Below are 22,239 nucleotides of genomic sequence, written 5' to 3'. Positions count from 1 at the left end.
ACACAGTGAGTTACATCATTCTACGTCGAACTCAAGTGGAAATTTTTTTTCACCAAATATAATCATTTCGAGTACCAAATGAAAAGTCTCAACTAGTACTTTCCGAAGTCGGTCTTAATTTTGACATTTGTTGGAAAGGTTGGGACTGCGGGGGTTGAAAATAATCATTTCTTTCAGGGAGGCTGCCACTATCAGAAATATATTCCATATCGATACCTGTTCAAATAAAGGTAATAATAGTATATTACTATACTTCATAATGATTGACTGCGAAATTCTTCCTAACTAACACTAGAATCACAAAATTTACAGCAATTGAGGCTATAACATGGGGCATGATCGTGGGGTTTGGTGGAAATCGCACTATTATTAACAAAGACATAATAGGTCAAAGTTTCCGCTTTGATTCAAATTCAAGATTTTTAATGTCAGCATCATGCGAAAGTGAATATTCTCACATAATATATGTATACATTACGTGTGCGTTCGTACGTTACGTGAAAAAACTCACGAATAGCTGCTATGTATTCTAACTCCACACAAAATCCCTACCCGGTGAGGGCAAACACGCAAATGCCTACTATGAAGCAAGCGTTCTCTTCCTACAAAAAGTGCGTAGGAATGCGTTAGCATATATGTATCGCTGGGATTAGCTATCAAAAGTTAATTGAAGAAAGATAAGTTCATATTAATTATATAATGGAAAATAAAAATATTTTTTTTTACACATAGAACAGGTGATATATTTTTCAAGTGAACCAAACAAAACAAAAAACCTTAGTAGCAGTTTTCACAAAAATATTAAGGTTTGAGAAAGTCGCATTCAGCTCTGGAAAAGTACAGATAACAGATAATAAATGTTTACCCCAAAATAGTAAGCGTCATGTGAGCTTTGAAACCCATTAGCAAGAACGTTGAACTTTATAAAGGTAACTCATGAAAAATTTGTTAGGTTTGCTATACCGTAATGGCAACTTCCATCAACCTCACAGACGTTGTCATATTTAGAAAATCAATTATCATTGTAATGTGAACTAACTCGAAAAAATTAAAAATATCGCCATATTGCGGCTTCTTGAAGAAAGCCATAAATCAACTCTCAATATTTCGTGAAGAAAACTATGATGAAAAACTTCCCGTTGATCTTGAACTGCTTTCTCGAAACCTCGACAAACTTACAAATTTGGCGATTTGTTTTTTGGTTGCCACCAAATTGATTTGCATTTCTTTTACGTTTTTTACTGTGTAAAAAAATGAAGGCGAGGAAAATATTAATATAGTTTATCTTATAAACACCATTAAATGAATTAAATAAGCAAAGTACCTAAATAAAGTGAAAAGCAACAATTATTAACTCCGCGGATATTGGAAAACACTCCTAGCAGCGAAATAATGGTATATATTTATTGAGGAGATGGTTTGAAAGTACTTAATCTGAGCTTTTATTACCATGTTTTTTTTTAAAAATGTATTTTATTTGAAAATCCCCTACGATAAATATTTAAATATGATAAACCTTCAACGTGATGTTATTTGTAGGCTAGTAAACCGGAAAGTGTTAATGAATAATTTACAGTTAAGTTGCAATAAAAGAACAAAATGTGAATGCTTTTTACATTTTTCTGAATTGGAGTTCATATATTAGCGAGGAGCATTATATATGCAACAATTCAAAATTGATTGATCATAAAAGCTATTAAAGTTTGATCATTTTGGAGACAACGGTTAAGAGGAATTTCTCTCTAAAACAAGGAATTTTTTCACTTTCCGGTTTTGACCTCAATACATAATAAAACAAGTCGGGAAACCGGAAGCTTCACGCTTCAGGTATAAAAGGTTTTGTGTTTCTTATGTGAGGAGCATAACGCAGTTCTCCATTGCCTGATAGCAATGACTCGGGATATTTAAATCGCTCAGTTCTGTAGACCTGTCCAGAACTGAGCGATTTAAATATCTCGGGTTAATGCATCAGCCAATGGAGAACTATGTCGTCCCTTCGTCGCTTTCGATGTTTCTGAGTGTTGGCCGACTATAAAAAACAATGGACGGCGTTTTGCCATAATGAAGAAGAAGATGCGTTGGACTAGTGGCGTGACACGTTTTGATCACATCCCAAATGAGGATATGCGCGATTGATATGGGGTTGCACCGATCGTGGAAAAACTGCGAGAGAGGCGTCCTCGATGTCATGGTCACGTAATTCATGCTAACGAGAATTCACTTGCCAAGATTGGTCTGAACATCGAAGTCGATGGTAAGTGACCAAAAGGTCGGCTGAAACAACGGTGGCTTGATATGCAGGATAGGGATTTAAAAGCCTCGAAATTACATCCAGATCAGGCATTTGATAAAACAAAATGGTGAAACCGATCACGACGAGCCGACCCCGTTGGTGAACGGGACAAAAACTGAAGAAAAAGTAGAAGATGTGAGCAGCGATGAGTGCATTACAGTTCCGTTTCACATAACTAAAAAATCCATTGCCCATTGCCCTCTATTTTTTAGAAATAATAAATCATTTGATGGAAAGCACTATACTGATAATAGTCAACCTCATACGCTTCACATTGGGAGTTTAATATTATTAGCAAATGTGAACTTAACCTACAACAGATACAAACAAGTCGGGAAACCGTGTGTATTTCTTATATAAAGACATTTGAGTGTGCATTTGTCTCATTAGTACGTAGCACGTAATATATGCATATATTATATATTATATATATATTATATTATATATTATATTTCCGGTGATATTGACATTCATAGTCTTGAATTTACAAAGAAGCGACCGGCTTCGGAAAGTACTAATCGAGACCTTTCATTTGATATCCCAATACTACTATATTTGATTAAAAAAAAAATTACACCAACCAACATGTATGAGGACCTCCCCTAAAATTCTTAGCAAAAGGATGTAACTCACTCTATGCGTGAGCGTTCACAGCTCCCACCTTTCCATCAAATTTGGTGTCAATCGCTGCATGTTTTTTCCGCTCAAAATATTAACAAAAACGGCAAGAATGAAAGTAGATATTTATGACAACTTTCTTCAAAAATTGAAATTACAATTCTTCTAATATGCTATCATATAAGAACATATATTATAAAGATTAAAAATATTTTCTTGAGCAAGAAACTTATTTGAAAACTTGGAGCAAATTCTTTTTTCATTTGAGCGAAGCGGTAAATTTTTCTATTAACTATCAAATTTTGGAATTAAAAAAATTAATGGGTGTAGGCGATGCGGATGCCGATATCAAAGCTTTGGCTAACAATGTTGAGTGCAAAATGTTTGGCTTTTGATAAATAGATTTGGAAGAATATTTTTTTCACAAAGGAGATATATTCCGAGATGGAGCCGGTCTGGTATATTTTTTAAAAAAAATCGATTTTCTAGAAACACTTCCGTTTTCTAATATATACCTATAGAAATAACATGCAAATACCATTTATTATTCTGCTGGTCAGGGAAGCGGGAACTAGCGCAAATAATAATAATGTCCGTACCGTATACCACATCACGAAAGAAATTGTACATGGTCGCTGTTGCAAGGCTCTTGATGGTCCCGCCACGGACCATAGTAACTATCAGGTTAAAAGAGGGAGGGAGCATTTCGCCACGATGCTCAGCTGTATAACATTTAATGGAGTTCAATAATCTCGTGGATGTAATAGCTAGTTACCGTAATATGTAGATAGGGATTGCTCCTCCGAATAAAAACAAATAGAAATCAAATAAAGTCATCGTGCTTGATGATTTCACTGTAGCCCATGCAGTTTCTGCAGCGCTGCTATTTCCACTCATTCGTCAATCCTAAAAAATTGAAATGTTTTTCGGTGAATAGAAGGAGATGGGCAGACACCCGTTTTGAATCACGAAGATAATAGCCAAGATTATCCTGGGACGCTTCAAAGGTCACCCCGAAAGCTCAATAGGCAGAGAACATATTGATTTCCGTTCAAGATCCTTCCGCACTGACCACTTCAACATCCTGCGGAGAGAGCATCTGGAACGCTCTCGATATTATCTATCTTGCTATCGGTGACGTCCTTATGCTGCTTTTTCGGGAAGATGTGAAAGGCTTCCATGAAGCATGATATTTTTCTCGGACGCTTACAATATTCTGATGATATCTGCTTACTCTTTCATCGAGTCATAGACCTTGGTCAAATGGATCTGTATTTGGAAAACGAGGCAAGCAGAGTCGATCGGAAGATAATTCAAATAAAGACAAGGTTTGTAGTATATCGAGTGATGTCCTGGTTTCGATCGCCATACATGCAAAAGGGGAGTGTAATTTTTTTTTCGCCAAATATAGTCATGTGGAGTACCAAATTAAAGGAGTTGGTTAGTACATTTCGAAGCCGGTCCCAGTTTTGGCATTTGTTGGAAAGGTGGGGAGTGCGGCGGGTCGAAAGTGATCATTTCTTTAACGGACCCATTCTCAGAAACTACTCAACCGAAAAATCTGAAAAAAAAAACAAGAGGCTGCCAGTATAGGCTCCGAAATACCCTCAATAACCCTCAAAGTGGATACTCTCGCATAATATATGCATACATTACGTGCTAGGTTCTAATGGGGCAAATGCACACTCAAATCGCTTTATAAAAGAAATACACAAAACCGTTCACACCTGCTTCCGGTTTCCCGACTTGTTTTCAAATTTAAAGCACAAGGTATTGGGGCGAAGATTTTCGGCCGACAGTAAGTTGAAGGCGGCCGTAGAAAACCATTTTGAAAAGAAATTTAAAGAATATTTGTCCAGAGGCACTTGAGGGGAATTATATTGAAAAATCAAAAATATAAAACCATACTTTCAGTCATTAAGTGCCTTAGCCCACGAACATATCAGGTACTTCTCGCATGTAGAAATGAAATTCCCGAACACCGAAAGTTTCCCACGCAAGAAAACACAAAACCTTTCAGAACTGGGGAGTTCAATTCCAGCTTTCCCGACTGATATTGGTATTGTATTGGATTGTATTTTAGAAAAGATTTCGAAGCTCATACTGTACCGCTGCTAATAATTTTCTACAGTTACGTATATGTTATAAGTAACAATATCGTGCTCTCCCCCAAACACGCAAGGAACACCCTAAATGCTTCAATGCCTGAATTTTGCCGTATGCTTCATTATTTAAATGCTTTTTATCTAATTTCATAGATGAATTCACTAATGATATATTTACTAAAATCCTTTCAATATTTACTGTCCATTTCAACAGCGCTCAAATAATTGTATAGAACGAATATCATTCTAATTGAAGTGCGGTGTTTTAAATAGATGCTAGATTCTAGGTAATATTCCTTTCCTTTCCTTTCCTTTGAAGGAATTATAAAAAAACTGTTGAGGTTATTCACGTATTATAGTAAACAGTTTTTTATATTCATCGATATCCACTATTTCATACTAGGACGTAGTACATAGATATTTTGGAAACACAAAAGCGACTTGATGCTTCTTCAAACATGATACGTCCATGGGTTAAGGAAAACATACAAAATTAAGTAAGAACTACAAGAGCGAAATTGCGGCGGGTGCCAATCGCAACGCATGCGGTCTGTTTCTGTCGATTTAATCTAATGCCAGCTCCACATGTTTCGCACTTGCCGGAAACTCCACAAACCTTTGGAGGATCATACATCGCCATCCACACGTTTGTAAGTGACAAGCACCCTAACCATACGTTTGCGTTTGCGAGAGTTTGTTCAGGTTTGGGAAACACATGCAGATGTGGTATAGAATTTGTGTCATTTACTACGAGATCGAGAATCTGTTTGCCAAACGTCAACAAGCCCCTGCAAATTAAAACGTGTAGATAGAGTCTTTGGTTTAGGTTGCTTCGATCGAGTGTCGTTTTTTGGACAAACCAAAGGGAATCTGATTGCTTGCTCAGAAAACACTAGCGCACTTGCAAACGTCTGGATGTCGATGTTCGGTCCTGCAAATATTTGTAGTTTGCGGCAAGTGTCAAATTTGTGTAGCCGACATTAGGTCACACTCACGCTTTATTATATATTATAGTTATAAATTACCCCTGAATCGGGCATAGCTTATCAACCATGCCAAACACTTTTGTTGGTGGTGTTAAATGAGAGTACCACCTTTGCCCCCAGTATTTTCCCCTCACGGTATATGTTAAATGCATAAATCCTAAAACGACACTGAAGGCAACCAGTGTAAGGCAAAACAAATATAAAACCTTTACCGTATGCAGTGTTTGTTCGTTTTGGAGAAGATCAAGGACATATCTTTATCGTAATTGGAAACTGCAATGACTATCATTTCTGCAGCGACAAATATACGAGTTCTGGGACCTTATGTGCCAATCAGAGGCAAAACAGAAGTACTTTAACCGTAACTTTGCGCCGGTGGCACATTTTCGGAGACCAGCAAAGTTACTGTAGGCAACTATTATAGAGATATTGCTGTTCTAATGGACAAACAACTTGGGTTTGATGCTATTTAACCCTCGAAGCCCAATCATATTTTGCTATCTAAAAAGCCCAATCATAGGTCACCTACATGAATAAATGTACCTACATGAATAAATACACTTGTAACATAGTTTATTCGGTTAAATTAATTATTTTTTATTATTATTTATTTGCATTAACTATTTACATTTGGTACAAAATGAGATCCTTCCGGTTTTCTTGCTTTAAAATAAAAATATAAACAGAAAAACAAATCAAAATCTTCTCTTCTCACGACATATTGCTTTTTTGCATGTTATGCACTGCGAGTTTGTCGTTCACTGTTTTTTATAAGAACAATATCCACAGTAGCCACGTTTTTTTGGTTCTGGTTTTTCTGTGATCTATGGCAATCGCTACGGCTCATTTTGAAGGATATTCGTAATATTACCACGTGTTGAACGCTTCAATGTAGGGGCTTCTAGCCGTTTTGCATCTATGGGCAGATCATATCGGTACTCAATTTTTTCATAAACTTTTTGCGACTTAACGGTTTTTGTTTGTTCGATAGCTTTTTGTGGCAATGTATAATATATTAATTCACAAAAGGCATATTGAGCATGCCGTAAAAAACAGCGATGGGCCACCTATTCGGTTTTTATTAGTAGACATAGAGAAACACATTTGATCGAAGGAATCCACAGTTTCCTTTGGCTGATTATAAAAGCGATGCTTCTCGTCAGTTCTAGTTCTCAGTTGTCCAGAGGACGTCATTTTGTTTTATAACTCAAATAAAATTGATTTGTTAATAACCAAATAAAATTCAACGTTAAATTCTCTTAAAAGAAGCTACCTCTAAATATTTACAATAAGTGTAAAAGTTACATAAAGCCTAAACATAGGTCAAATTCACCTACAACATCACGATATCTACAATATGGAGGTTTCCTCTAACCTCTGGTCGGCTACTAAGTTGGTTCGATCAATTACGGTAATCGAAAGCAGTGTGCGAAAGAGAAAGCAAATATTTGTTTGCGCATAGGTAAAAGTTACCTAGATTGAGCTACTAGGGTTAACAACAAGTGAATGTAATTATGGTTCTCATGGTATTAAATCAAACTATCAAAAAGAATCAGGACTTGATAAATCTCGACAGAGGTCGGTATGAAAGATTTTTTGTTGTTTAGAATGTATACAGCTCACTCTGAAAGTTGTATAAGAAAACGATTCATTCATTTGTCGATTTAAAATCAAGCTTAATCACTTTGGGAACTTTCATTTTTAAGGGTTTGTTTGCAAAAAAAAACCTTATTAAAATTGTCTGTCTGTGTGTCACAGGCACTTTTCTCAGAAACGACTATACCAATTGACACGAAATTTGGTAAGAAGGTGGGAACTGTGAACGCCCAGATATGCAGTGAGTGATATCTTTCTATGTTGAGATTTAGGGGGGTCCCCATACATTTAAAAGGGGGGTGTAAAAATTTTTTTCACCGAATATAGTCATGTGGAGTATCAAATGAAAGGTCTCGGTTAGTACTTTTCGAATCCGGTTTTAGTTTTGAGATTTCTTAGAAAGGCGAGGAGTAGGAGGGATGGAAAGTGATGATATCTGTAACGAACCCATTCTCAGAAACTACCCCACCGAAAAATCTGAAAAAATTCATGAAGATGCCTCAAAATACTCTCCATATCGACATCTGTTCAAATTAAGTTAATAATAGTATAATACTATATTTTTGGGAAAAATGAGTAAAACCCCCTTAAGTTTATCCCAGAGTTATAAAAGTTGGTAGTAGTATAAAATATAATATGAAGCACATTATTTAAATCAAATTATTAGTAACAAATTTACAGTAACTGAAAGTTGTCTTTACCGTGTAAATTTACAACCTGAAGTACTAAATCTGACGTGCTAAATACATATACATAACGGGCTACGTACAAATCGGATAGTTCTACACTCCACTCTACACAGAAGAAGCAAACAAAACCTTTCATACCTAAAGCGCCCAGCTTCCGGTTTCCCGACTTGTTTTATTTTATATTGAAGTTGTTGGTCCAAATAAGTACAGAAATTGTTTATTGGCCATCAAGGGAAGGTACTAATTCAACAGTGCCTCAGGTGTTTAAAAAATTGTTCAAGGATTGCCTCGTGATAAATGATTGCATCAAAATCAAAGTGGAGCAACCACCAGGAGGGTCATCAAATTAATTGGCACGCGGAAAACGCCTTAATTTTCAAATCCTCGCTGCTCGTTCACCAGTTTTAAAACGTACCTTGAAGGAATCTATTTGAACTTGTTTAATTTTTAGTTTCTCCAATTTTATTTTTACTATTTTCACGAATTTCTTGTATTCTTTTCAGACGGGACACGGATAATGTTTTCCTTTTATTTTCAATTGAAATTCAAAAATGTACGGATAAGACAACTTGGGAGACGATTGTTTTACAAGCTGGCATAGTTTCCTGTAATCGAAAATCAAACAAAAGTTAGCTAAACCCTATGTACTTCTATGTATGTGCTCGCAATGAACTGTCACCCATAGTTTCGATTCTTGGCGCCACAGAGTTGCAGATAGTAGATAGTATAATACTAATGATTTATGCTGCAAAGAGTTTTCAAATTCCGTTAAATTCTTTTTTACCAAAAAGTCTATCGTATAACACGTAGCAGAAGGCTGATTGATGATCTTCACCCGCATAAACTTCCAAGTTCCGTGAAAGCCATTGGGCAGGTAATGAATCTGAAGAGTAGTTTTTTAAAAGCAAGTGGAAATAATGGAGTCATTCTATGTGTATGCCTTATAATACACACACGTTATGAGCGCAATGACAAAAAACATCAATGTTGGAAGTTTAATTTTCAGTTCAGTTTAGCAGTTCAAAATCTAAAAAAAAAGATGGATAAACATCTATAGGCCTTGAAAAATGACCCAATTATTGTATTTACTGATGACTTTCATAGCCAAGCTCCGCTCGAATCAACTAGGTTTGATCGGAGAACCTAAAGAATATCAGGAAATACAAATGGAATCTTACATATACCTGCATCTCCTTTTTAGAAATCATCCATTATTCCTACCTTTCCATAAAAACTTTTTTTTTGCGGAAACTAGCAAATGAAAGTGAAAAAGAAGAACTTGTCAATCCAGTTTTTACTAACCAGATTTAAAATTCAAATACTCAACCACGAAGTCAAGTCTTCATCATATTTTTTATTAATTAAGTTTTTCTCCTTTGCTCCGTTGTAGGATAGACTAATCTAAATATAAAATAACCTATAAACCTATTGTGTTTGATTTGCATGCGAACCGATGCGAAAAAATAGTGATGATTTCATTTGCTCGAGATAAACACCCGAAAGAGTATCGCAGGCAGGCCCCACGACAATAACAAGAATATCACAGTATCGACTTTCAATAAAATTCCAAGTGGCTAAGAGAAGTGGTTGCTTATTGATCGTATTGGCTTTGGTGGCGTCAGTGCGAACAATGATATGTTAATATTTTAGAGAAAGGTCATTTTGGGTGTGCTTTTTCCCTGTAGTTTTAGCAAGAGATCTTGTATAAACCGCTACTGTGGGTACCGCCGCCGCATTGTAATGCGAATGTGATCGCGGTAATGATGGTGCCCGTTTAAGGTTGTTTTTAATGTATGTAAATTGAATTACGTCTCGAGTGCACTAAAAATCATGTAAAGTTTATATTTAGCTACGTAACCCCTATGTAAGGTCGTACATTCCCGGATATGGCTATGACATGTTCTTACCTTCAATTTTAGAATGTATTTCACTGCTCGGAATACCAATTAGGAGCAAAATCTTCGGCGTATTACAATTAAAACTTAAAGTTATATTATGCCTTAAAGTTACCTCATCGATTCATTCCGTTTGTAGCTTAAATGATTCTGATGTTTCGTGGACTCAGAATTTCTATATTTGAACAATATGTACTTAGACCCTATAAAGCCTAAACAAGTGGGATGAGTGCATAGGCCACGTTCTTCTCTTTCTTACAGATAGCCACGACAGAGGTCTTTCTGAACAGCAGCATGAGTTCCGGAAAGCTCGATCGACCATTGATATCATCAAATTGGTTACTGGCTTGGTCGAGAATGCGATTCACGGAAAGCATAATAGCCGGGAGAAGAAGGCCACCAATGATGAATTAGATCGACGATGTAGCACCCGTTGCGGAACATCTCGAGGATGCTCGAACCAATCTTAGCGAGTTTTCGTTAGCGCAAATTACATGCCCATACCTAAGAAGAAGACCCTCTCACAATCAATCGCTGCAACCCCATATAGGACGAAGATGTCCTTATTTCGGATGTGATCATGGCGTTTTACGCCACTGGCCAACACATCATTTTTGTCTTCATTACCATGAGGTGCCGTTCATTGTTATTCGTAGTCGACCAGCGACCAGAACCATAAACAATGACAGGGCAGACGACACTCCAGTAAATTTTGAATTTGCGGCCTTCGTTCATGAAACGATCACAAGGATCGCCATTTCATACAAGTAGCGCTAATACGTAAGCTGTTTCATAGCGCACTTTTTCATTGGCTGATAGTATTGATCCGAGATATTTAAATAGCTCAGTTCTTGGTTGCCACTGCCACTAGCAGTGATAGTACCTTTTGATTGGGATCGGCCGACAAAAATCGGTTTTGTCTAGATTTAGTCTCAGATCGAGCTGTATGACGCGATCATTCCACTTTTAGAGAGTTGCTTGAAATCAGTTTTATTGTAAGTTGCAAAGAAAACATATGCATAGAGCAATGTGTAGTGCCCTGGACTTTGAATGTCCCATATGACAATGTCCATAATAAGGACAAAGGGGAGTGGCGGTAAGAGGCTTAATTGATGAAAATCGACAGAAATATGAAGTGGTGGATTTGCTCTAAATGTCGCCAGTGCTTGTGGAAGCAGAAGATGAGCAAAATCTTCCATTCAAATTGTAGGAAAATGAAACAAGCTTCCAATAAACCATCTAATAACAAGTACAAGGACGTGAGTGTCTGCACAATAGACTCTCGCCAACGTCATTGTGTGTGTGTTTTCCCTCAGGCACTTGTTGCCGTCTACCTTTTCGCCAAAATGGCTGTTAAAAAGCGATGAAACGGTAGTATAGGTCCCAGGGGGAAACGTGGAATGGTACGCACGATGGAGTATAAAACCTGGGAAACGCCTGATGAACCAACAACAACAGCTCTACTACCAAACCCTATCTCCACCATCATGTGGTGATCACTGGGAGTTCTTTCTTAATCAAAAAACCGTAGACAGAGAAGAATGAATGGGAGTCTTCCGCGCCTAAAAACGAGGCAGATTATACTAGCTGGTTCTCCAAGTTAGGGGTTGGGTAGGAATAGGAACCCTACACGGAAAACCAAACTTTTGTAGTCCAGCAAGAAGCCTCGGACTGGATTGACAACACAATGACGAACCGGGCAACGGAAACGGACGAATGATTTATGCATTTTCTTATGGAACCTGCATTCCCTCTATAGAAAAGGAGCTAGGCAATACACTGACCCAATATAGGGCTGATGTAACAGCGGTGCAAGAGATGCGTTGGACAGGGACCGGTTTCATTACGAAGAGCCACAACACCATATATTATAGTGGCTATTCGGTAAAGCATGTACTCGGAGTGGGTTTTTTAGTCAGCCAAAAGATGAAACCTGATGTTATCGGGTTTGACAAGACAAGTGAACGGCTATGCACTCTGCGTGTGCGAGGCAAAATTAGAAATATAAACCTCATTAACGTTCACGCCCCTACAGAGGAGGAGAAGGACAACTTCTACGAGGCAATAGAACGAACCCTCGAAGCCAGTCCCAGGTATGATGTCAAAATCATACTTGGAGATTTTAACAGTCAACTAGAGACGGAGCATCCTATAGCTTACATAAAACTACCGATGGCAACGAACTACGGACTATTCAAATGGCTGTGTCGCAAATGACTTTTGCAAGTACCTCTTAGCTGATGAATATCAGCATATATAGGGAGGCCAATCGCCATGACGATTTAGTGTTCGGCAGCTAGGTTACAGATTGCCAGAAGCAAATTGTGGTGTTTATGCGACGAATGGTGATCTTCATCAACCGGTTATTAAATTGTTCAACTTCTTTAATAGCGTCACGAACACCCTCAGAGATGATAATTACGACACAATATTGAGTGTATGGGCTACCAAAAAGGAAAGCGCGGTGATGAATGGTATACATAGAAGAAAGAAGAACTAGCTCTCCGCCCGTGGTGAAACATCTGATGGTGCTGTCGTGAGTGATTTTAGTGGGTAAAAATCACACAAACTTACGGGTCCAGGCCAGTGCTTTTTCAGGATTTCTATCTCCTTAACACAAAACAGAAGAAACCCATAACAACCGGATGCAGCCGAGAATTTACACGGCGGCTGGCACATAGTATAAATTAATTCAGTAATTGGCTGGAGGATTTCCTACTCTTCTTCACTGCCGGGATTACTTGCCTTGTCCCTAAAAAAGACACACCGCAGGATCCCACAGAAACAAGATCGGTTACTTGCTTACCAACGCTGTACAAACTTATAACGTACATTATTAGTACCAGGATCAATGCACATCTCAAGGCTAAGTACGTCTCCGATGAGTAGAGTAGGGTAGTTGGGTCGAGGGGTTGCAAAGAGTAGCTCATTACCAATCTGTTAATTGCGTACAGGTAACGAATTTGTTAAGTTTCTATATCGATTACTCAACGCTTTGGTCATTGAATGTATTCGCTATCCCTTCACTGACAGATATATTCGGAATATTGCCTTTGACAAAAGCCAACCAATAATGTGAGTTATTTTATTCAAACACCGATTATAGTACATCAGTCAAATTGGAGCGGGTAAGCCAGCGTTGTGCTACCGCCGGTAGGGGCATGAAACATGACGTTGCGGTTAAACTCCACTGCCAAGTTTATTTTTACAGCAAGGAGAAGAGTCCCTAGTTTGCGGCCTTTTGTAAGGCAGATTATGAGCTGGCTTCACTTAACTCGAAGGATCGATGAGTGGAAGTCGATTTATACGATATCTCGCGTTTATCGTATTTTCTCTGACAGCCGTTCGTCAATCTACATTTGTGGAACTGATGGCTGTGTACTGGGGATCAGTTTGCTGAGATGAAGGAAGTTATGTATAGTTTCATTTAGTTTCCATTACCGCGAAAAGCTGTTCATTATTTTTCATCGTCGCCCTCTGAACCATAGAGGGCAACATTAAGAACGACACTGCGGTAGGTTGTCGATGTGAGACGTTCGTTGATGCGTCAAACATAAAAACGGAACTCCACTTCATCCAAGTTGCGTTGATGCTGGCTCACAACATTGATACGAAACACTTAAATTGTCCAGTTCTCCGCAGATAGCTGCCACTGACAGTGATAGTGTCTGCTTCCTTGGGATTATCCTGAAAAACTCTGTTTTATTTAGATTCAGTCGGAGACGCTGCTAAGTGAGGCGATTATTCCACTTTTGGAGTTAATTAGGAGAATAGTTCCAACTGTATGGAAAAGCACATCATATCCCATGCTCCATGATTGAAAACAATAATCTAGAGTAGCGGGAATCGAGTACAGTTCAGACAATTTATTCCCTGAATAATTCCATAAATTACCTATTACACATATCAATTATTCATCATTTTGAGCTTATTTAAGTTTCATTTCTAGATGAGAAGATGACGCAAGCACACAAGATGCCGCCGTTCGAAAGCACACTCAAAACAAATAGCTATCCTATACTTGTATTCTACATAAAAGACGAAATTCGACGTTTTCGTCTTAAAGTAAATATAGTGTTTCAAAGTCATCAGTCACTCGTAGCGACGATATATACTGGATCGTCACCATTTTTATGCCGGTCATCGAAGTATGTGTAGGTTTTCAATTTTAAGAAGACTCCGACTTGCGGGGATAGCAAATTTACAAGCAACTAGAGTGTGATCTCATATAAGTGATAATGTAATTTCCCCGTACGGGGAAACATGGGATCTTCGAAAAGATCGTGATTGTTAGTTAGCAACGTATCTAGAAAAGGCTGCTGATTGCTGCCCACGATAAAACTACCAGTCATTATGAGTTGCTCCATCAGCTATTAGTGATCCGTGATCATTGATCTAATATTGATCTCGCCAGCGTTAACTCGTAAATGTTTGTGTTTCGACTGCATATTCAACTACTATGCTCTACTGCCATTAATGGGCATTTAACGATTCATGGATAACCACTCCACCTTACGTGTAAGCATCGTTTCGTGTGGTATATGTGGCCACTGGCATCAATCCTTCCAATGTTAACCCTGCAAGTTCGGTGTTGATATTGCTGGAGTTGATTGCTTGAAGATCTTGAGAAGTGCATTCCAGTAATACGGTTCGCATGCGAATATAGTGAATTAATAACATTATGCTTTACGCACTCGCAGCAGCTTTGTGCTACGGCAACTGATTCCAATTCAGTAAATGACCCTAATCCACATGCTTCGTGTTCTCATTCTCCAAGATGCATCCACAAAACTCCAAACAGCTCAGAAACTTTTAGCGAAAAGCAACTCACACATTTTTCCCACTTTTGGTATGCATTTTCAGAAGGAAAGCCATCCACAAGCTATGCATATTAAGTGCATGCAAATTGTGCACATAGCTGCGATCGATACGAGTCTGGTATTTGCTCTATTACTATAGTAGGCTAATTATTCCACTGATCAAAGCACTCACTCACCTCAATTGCTGCACTGATCAAATGTAACGCCTGTTACGTCCGAACGTATCAGTTAGAATTTTCCGTCAATATTCCAAGCAATAAATTATATCGTTCAAGTGAAGCAATGGATAATGTATTCAATAGCAGAGGAACGGGCCAGGCGTACTACGAGTATATCACTTACTGATCTTGTTCACACTCAAAGATCACTGAGGTGATCTTGTGAATATGTTGTCACAACTTCACGTCTTCAGCTAAACTAAACACTTGAGCGCCGAACTCTGAGGTGTTGAGCGCTGCCAAGAGTTGTTAAGAAGAGCTTCGGGGGTGATCAGTGATCAAATCTGAACATCTGACCGTTCTATTACCTCGTTTCTTGCAACCTGTTTGCGCGACCAAATCATTACTATCCAGTTTTGTCTGTAATATATGAACGTGCATTCCCGCAGTGTGTAGGGAGGTTAAACATGGCTCTCAACACCGCAGCGCGAGGTTGTGGGAGTAGTCCCGAGGAAAATAAACAAGCAGCCGCTGCTATTACTGCAGCAACATAAGCTTGCGATTGTACGGTGTACTGCCACTGCTCAGATAATTGACTCCTTTTGTTTGTCAACAATTTAATATTTACTAATAACACTCGATCATACGCTAATAATATTGAGCTGACACAAAGCCCACATCTTTACACCGTTCGAAATGCGATCTCCGCAAGTTGGGTGGATTAGTCGCTACACATTGCACGTATGCTCCGCGAATGTGATTAATTGAAATGATGATCTTCATTGATGCGAAGATCAAGCTTTATGCAAAATTGCAACGATCCATATACAGACATCCATTCTACAAATAAAGACAAGGAACTTCCTCTTCACATGCAAATAACTGCTTGTAAATGTTGAAGATCAATGGAGATTAGATGCAATATGCATTCTATGAAAATGGATACGTACTCGTCGATTCATAAGAAGAACTGACGTAGGCGTTCCTGTTTCTATATCGACTCTGATTATCGAGTCTGGTCTCGATCCATATTGAAATTTATTACATTAAAAGATCGTTTTTATACTGGAGTATCATCAGCATTTGGTCACAAGTGAAAATTGATGTTTTCTCGAAACCTAGTTGTAACAGAAGTACAGTTTTGCAAATATCCACTATTCGCAACCAGTTCATACCCGGGCAGCATTTTAAAAAGGCGAAGACTGCTTTCTAAAAAATGAATGACTATATTCAATTAGAATCGCGGAGATAAGTGAATAAACAAATAAATATAAAAGAAATAGGATTTCATCTTTTTGGGAAACAGAGGAAAAGTTCAGTTCACTTCAGTATTGGAATTGCAAGTAGTATTATAGCGCTGGTGAAATTTTTGACTGTTGTAACAGGTTTTTGTCATGTAAATCAACATCATTTCTGAAACCATTTTCAAAATTACCCATAGTAGCACGGGCAATAGGAACCTCAAAAATGTCTCCAATGCAGAAGTTAGTAACTGCTTCAAATTATTGAATAATATGTGCAGTTGATTATAGTTTGGGGGAAATTAAGTGGATGTCGCCCTTGGAAACGTCAGTCATATTTATCCATTTTTAGCAAAGCCTTATTACCATAAATCGGTTTGTTATCTGTTTCATTTTTTTTTAATTTCTTGGAAGATGGATCGTTGTGATTCTGCCTTTTTTTGTCTTTTTCCCTATCTCCACCTACACGTGCTGATCACTGGGAATTATTTCTTAATGAAAAACTGCAGACAGAGAAGGATGAAGGCGAGTCTCGCACGCCTGAAAACGGCATCGTATCAACTGGTTCTTTAGGTTGGGTAGACCTGACAACCCTCCACGAAAAACCGAAGTTTCGAAGTCACGAAAGGAATCTCGGACTGCACAGATGTTACACCGACGGCCCGACAGCGAAAACGGACGAATGATTGGTCTATATTCTTATGGAACATGCTCCCATGTACAGATGTTCAGCAAGTAGCCGATACACTTGCCCAATATAAGGCTGATGTAACAATGTTGCTACCCATGCGTTGGACAGGGACCGGTTTGCTGGAGAGGAGCCACTACACCATATATTATAATGGCTATCCGGTGCTGGGAGTAAGTTTCCTAATCAGCTAAAAACTTAAACCTGTTGTTGTCGGTTTTGAAAACATAAACGATATAGTGTTCCGAGCTTGAATTACAACACCTCCTAGAATTCGCTCAGGCAATCAAGTAAGAATTAACACTGAAGTTATCCACAACACAGCCCTCCGTGTCACCTATCAGGGCGAAATGGATTCTGTAATAACCGCAGTCAACAGAAGCACTGGAAATGAAGCATCGACAAATGCTCTTCACAACCACTTGAAGAACGTTACCATTGGCACGACAATGAATGTAAGCTAGCAACGGAATGGAAGAATGCTGCATATCGAGTAATGTTGCATTCTCAAAGAACGCGACTGCGCGTACAGACTCATCACGAACTCCGTTGAGCGGAGAAGCGACTTCACAGACGAAGAGCCAACAGTTCTGTGAACTCGAAAAGTACACAGAGCAACTGCATTAGACGCGGAAATTTTATCAATAAGTCAGCAGGATAAAGCCTTATATACCTTGATGTTCATCCTGCCGAGACAAAGAGGAAAATCTGATTTCCGTTCGGATAGACATTAGAGCGATGGGTTGGGTACTTTGATGAACTGCTTAACAACCAAAATATTGGCGAGTTGGAGGTCCTACCAATTAGAGACGATACACAAATACTGCCACCACCAAGCATGGAAGCAACAGTCCATGCAATCCATCGGCTTAAAAATCATAAGTCACTAAGAACCTAAAGAATTACAGCCGAACTGGTGATGATGGTGATCAACTGATGCCCAAGGTGTGGGACAGCGTCCCATACATAAAAAATGAGTATTATTATAGAAATATACTGACTACCATCTAAAGATATTCTCCGCTATCTTGGTAGGGCACAGCATCAAATCTCACTGGCCAAATTAGAACAATAAAGATAGGAGACTGCAACTTTGAGACCGTTAGTAATTTCTCCTATCTAGGATCGAAAATCACAACCGATAACAGCTATAATACAACAATGAAATCCGCACACGTTTGCTAACTGCAAAGAGAGCCTATTTGAGCTTACAAAAACTGTTCTGCTCGAAACGTTTCACCATAGGGTCAAGACAATGATTTTGCTAATAATCATTCTTCTTAGCAAGAAAAATTGCGAACTCTTAATTGTGTTCGAGACAAGAATCCTTTGAAGAATTTTTGGTTTCTTACATGAAGATAGATGACTCCGTAGCCTATATAACGACGAAATTTATGAGCGATACCACGACCCGGCTCAATGGGTTGCGGTGGGCAGGTCGCTTAATCCGTATACATGAGGATGACCCAACCCGGAAAGTCTATAAGGACGTAGGCCAGGATGTCAGACAGCTTTCGGGGAGATATAGAATTGGTGGACCTCGGATTTTTTTTTACTAAGACAGGCCTAGGCCGGATACCCGGTGTTGCGACGTTGATGATGATGATGAATGAAAGACACTCGATATATTTCTTGAAGTGTATTTTATTACTCCCATGCGGGTTCCAAATAAGTTATTTGCCAATTTCAATTATTGCTATTGTTCCCTTCCTTTCTTGTTGATCACTACTACTTCTGTTTTGTTTGAAATAATTAAGACTAGTGATATTTATTATGGCTGCAAATGCCGAAATTTCGCGAACCACTTGTTCCAAGTCCTTGTTAGCACTGATGAAGGGGACAAGTGCTTTATGAAATATCGACATTTGCATAATAAATATAACTAGCAAATAGGAAAAAAGCAAGTCTTAATTATTTCAAATAATTTGATCGCTAGAAACACCGCGAAATTACACTTACATTCTGTTTTGTGTTCCGCATGTGATTAGCCAACCCTTAGGAATGTGTTGTGTGTGGTCAATACTCTAGCATACAAAATTATCAACAGTAAAGGATACAGAGTAAAACCCTGTGAAACGATACAAATAATCTTACCGCTTTATTTTCACTAATGACGGAAATCATTGGTGCAATCTAACAAAATTTTCTAAGACTTTTTTTTGAAAAAAATACTGTAGTTTTTTAATTAGCAGCATTTTAAATTTCAACCAAATTCAAACGCACTGAAAAGTCCGGCCATTGTGTGTGACGTCACAAATTGCGTCAAGAAATTTTAGTACACCCTCAACTGGCAGTTGCTCTTTAAAAACCTCGAAATTACAAAGTTAATTTAACGCGTGAAATGTTGCTGTTCCAAAGGGAAACATTTATAAGAAGTGGATCGCCACAGCCCGACTAACTTCAGTTCCCTTGGTTTAAATTTTGAGGATCATTTCAACGTGAGTTAACACTCGCCAAGATTGGTCTGAACATCGAAGTCGATGGCAAGCGACCAAAAGGCAGGCCGAAACAACGGTGGCTTGATACGCTGGATGGGGAGTTAAAAGCCGCACCATTGCATCCAGACCAGGCATTTGATAGAACCAAATGGTGAAACCGATCACGACGGGTCGACCCCGCTTGTGAACGGGACAAAGGCCGAAGAAAAAGAAGCTTTCAATGTGATTTAACATTTTTTAAACTTGAACTCCGACCTTAATTGATATTATACGACTCCGTTAGAATTTTGTGTCATTATTACTAAAATCCAAATCAAGTCACAAGAGAAGAGATACTATAGAACAGTCAATCGGCCTAAAGTTTGAATCCCGCTCAGTGCAATCCATGTTTTTGTTGTGGTCTGTTGAATTTTCCAGAAACGTACGTTTTATCGACACCCAGGTAAAAATGCGAGTGTTATGTGCTATAAGCTACCCACCGTAGCAGGAGCGAAAATCTAGCTGGCACAAACAATCCAGTATTTAGAAGTACATTTCGACTCCAAGTTAACATGGAAGCATCATATCCAGGAGCAATATCAAAAATCCTGCAGATTGCTACGGTGCTGTAGGAATGCGATAGGTTAGATCTGGGGACTTTCACCAAAACGGATACACTGGACGTATACGAGTACATCCATAATAAAACCCATTTTGATATATGCATGCATCGTCTGGTGGCCGAGACTGAACTTTGCTAACAGCAGGAAGCTGCTAATGCAGATTCAGAGGCTTGGTTGCCTAAGTATTACTGGAGCAATGAGTACTACGCCGACTGCGACACTTGATGCTATTCTAAGTCTAACCCCCCTTCACTTGAAGGTAAAACGGAAAGTAGCCAATGACGCATATAGACTCGATACCAGTGGAGCGTGGAAGGCAGCCAATCATACGGTCATGCGTCTATCTGGAAATTCCTTGACAAACATCCGGTAGCTCTGATACCGGCGCATCATATGGTTTTCAAAATCGTCTTTGCAAAGACAGACACTGTCGTAATATTTTCAGATTACAAACTTAATAATCTTCACCGCCGGGGAATCCGATTATGAAACTGGCCCGACCCCTCGAAAAAATGATGACCATATTCCAGGCGGAGATATATGCCATTTCATGGGCAGCAGAAGAATGCCTGCGCCAAAATGGAGAGGTCGCATCATTCGAATCTATTCCAACAGTCAGGCGGCATTATCAGCACTAAGCAGCAACGACATATCAAGCCACTTGGTGTGGAGTTGTCATCAGGTCCTGCTGAAACTTGGTCAACTGAACGAAATATTCCTGGTGTAGCATTCAAACATCGCTAGTAATGAGGAGACTGACAAACTGGGTCTGGATACACAATGGTAGAGTCAGAACCAGCTTTTCGAATCCGGCCATCCACTGTTAAGTCTACTCTCAAGGGTGAAATTGCAAGGATTCACGCAGTCGAGTGGAGAAATTTGAACTCTTGCCGGCAGGTGAAAACTCTTGTGAAAGAACCTGGGGTCGCCAGTGGCATTTTTGTTGTTCCTTAAGAAGTGGGAGATGAAAACACTAGTTTATTTATTTATTTAATGAGGACAATACACAGAAAGCAAATTTCTTATTACATATTGTCCTCAGAGGGAGGAGCAAGTAAATGGCATATTTTGCGCTTAAAGCTAGAGAGGGAGATAGAATCAAAGGAACAAAGCTGTAGGGCATTATAGGACCTCGCACCTCGGGATCGGAGAGTGAAAGTAAATCTCGAGCTCGGCGAAGGGTACATCAAAAATGTCCGCATTACGTGTGTTATGAGACGAGACGATACGGAGAGTAATATCCGAGTTGGCGGAGCAGTCCATCAGACCATTGCAGAATTTGAAGAGAGTACACATATCAAGGAAGATACGGCGTTGCTGTAGGGAGGGGAGATTGAGGGTGCGGAGTCGTGACGGATAATCAACCCGTGGAAGGTTCTTTTTGTAAAAGAGGGTCCGGGTGAATTTGCGTTGTACAGCTTCAAGGGCACGGCCGTCACGGATGCGGTAGGGGGACCAGACTACACAGCAATATTCAAGGATGTTTTTGACAAGGGAATTGAAGAGTGTTAAGGAGGGCTGGATTCAGGTAAAGTCGGACGAGGAACGTAGGATAAAACCAGACATTTTGGAAGCTCTATTGATGATGTCAACGAAGTGGGAATTGAAACGAAGTTTATCGTCGAATATTACACCCAGGTCTTTGAAGGAGGTCAGTAGTGAAAGGGGTTGACCACTGAGAGAATAGGAAAAGGATGATGGGGAGGGTTTCAGGGAATAGCGCATCCAGTGGCATTTGTTGACATTCAGTGTTAGCTTGTTGACCGAAGACCAACGGGCTAAATTATCAAGGTTGGATTGTAAGAGAGCACAGTCCAATGGAGACGAAGCAGAGGCAAACAATTTAAGGTCGTCTGCGTAAAGCAAATACGAACAGGTGAGGATGGAGGCGAGGTCATTGATAAAAAACAGGAAGAGTAGGGGGCCAAGTGTAGAGCCTTGGGGAACACCAGAGGAACACTGCTCCTTAAACTACCATATAGAAAAGATTGGGGTGGTGGTTTCGGCTATGTGCAGCCAATGTGAGGAAGAGAAGGAGACGGCCCTGCACTTTTTATGGAGATCTCAAGCGAAGATACCCTGATAACCTTTGGAAAATGTTCTCAGATTC

At 39.2% G+C, this 22,239-nt stretch overlaps 1 protein-coding gene across 9 annotated transcripts in view; it reads right to left on the bottom strand.

Annotated features, from left to right (window-relative positions):
- LOC119647005 (restin homolog) overlaps window positions 1–22,239 on the bottom strand; it is an 82,112-nt gene that overhangs the window by 36,092 nt on the left and 23,781 nt on the right. Inside the window, exon 1 of one of the 9 annotated variants that reach the window (XM_038047741.1) lies at window positions 15,179–15,552. The exons of 5 other annotated variants lie outside the window; for them this stretch is intronic. The gene's annotated coding sequence lies outside the window, so the exon portion shown is untranslated. Of the gene's footprint in view, window positions 1–15,178; window positions 15,553–22,239 lie in introns of those variants that run through there. 3 more of the 9 variants (XM_038047743.1, XM_038047738.1, XM_038047739.1) reach the window with 3 other exon arrangements.

The sequence above is a fragment of the Hermetia illucens genome, chromosome 1 (genome assembly GCF_905115235.1).
Source record: "Hermetia illucens chromosome 1, iHerIll2.2.curated.20191125, whole genome shotgun sequence".
NCBI lineage: Eukaryota > Metazoa > Arthropoda > Insecta > Diptera > Stratiomyidae > Hermetia > Hermetia illucens.
Note: the sequence above shows the minus strand (reverse complement) of the source record. Positions and strands in the feature narration are given on the sequence as shown.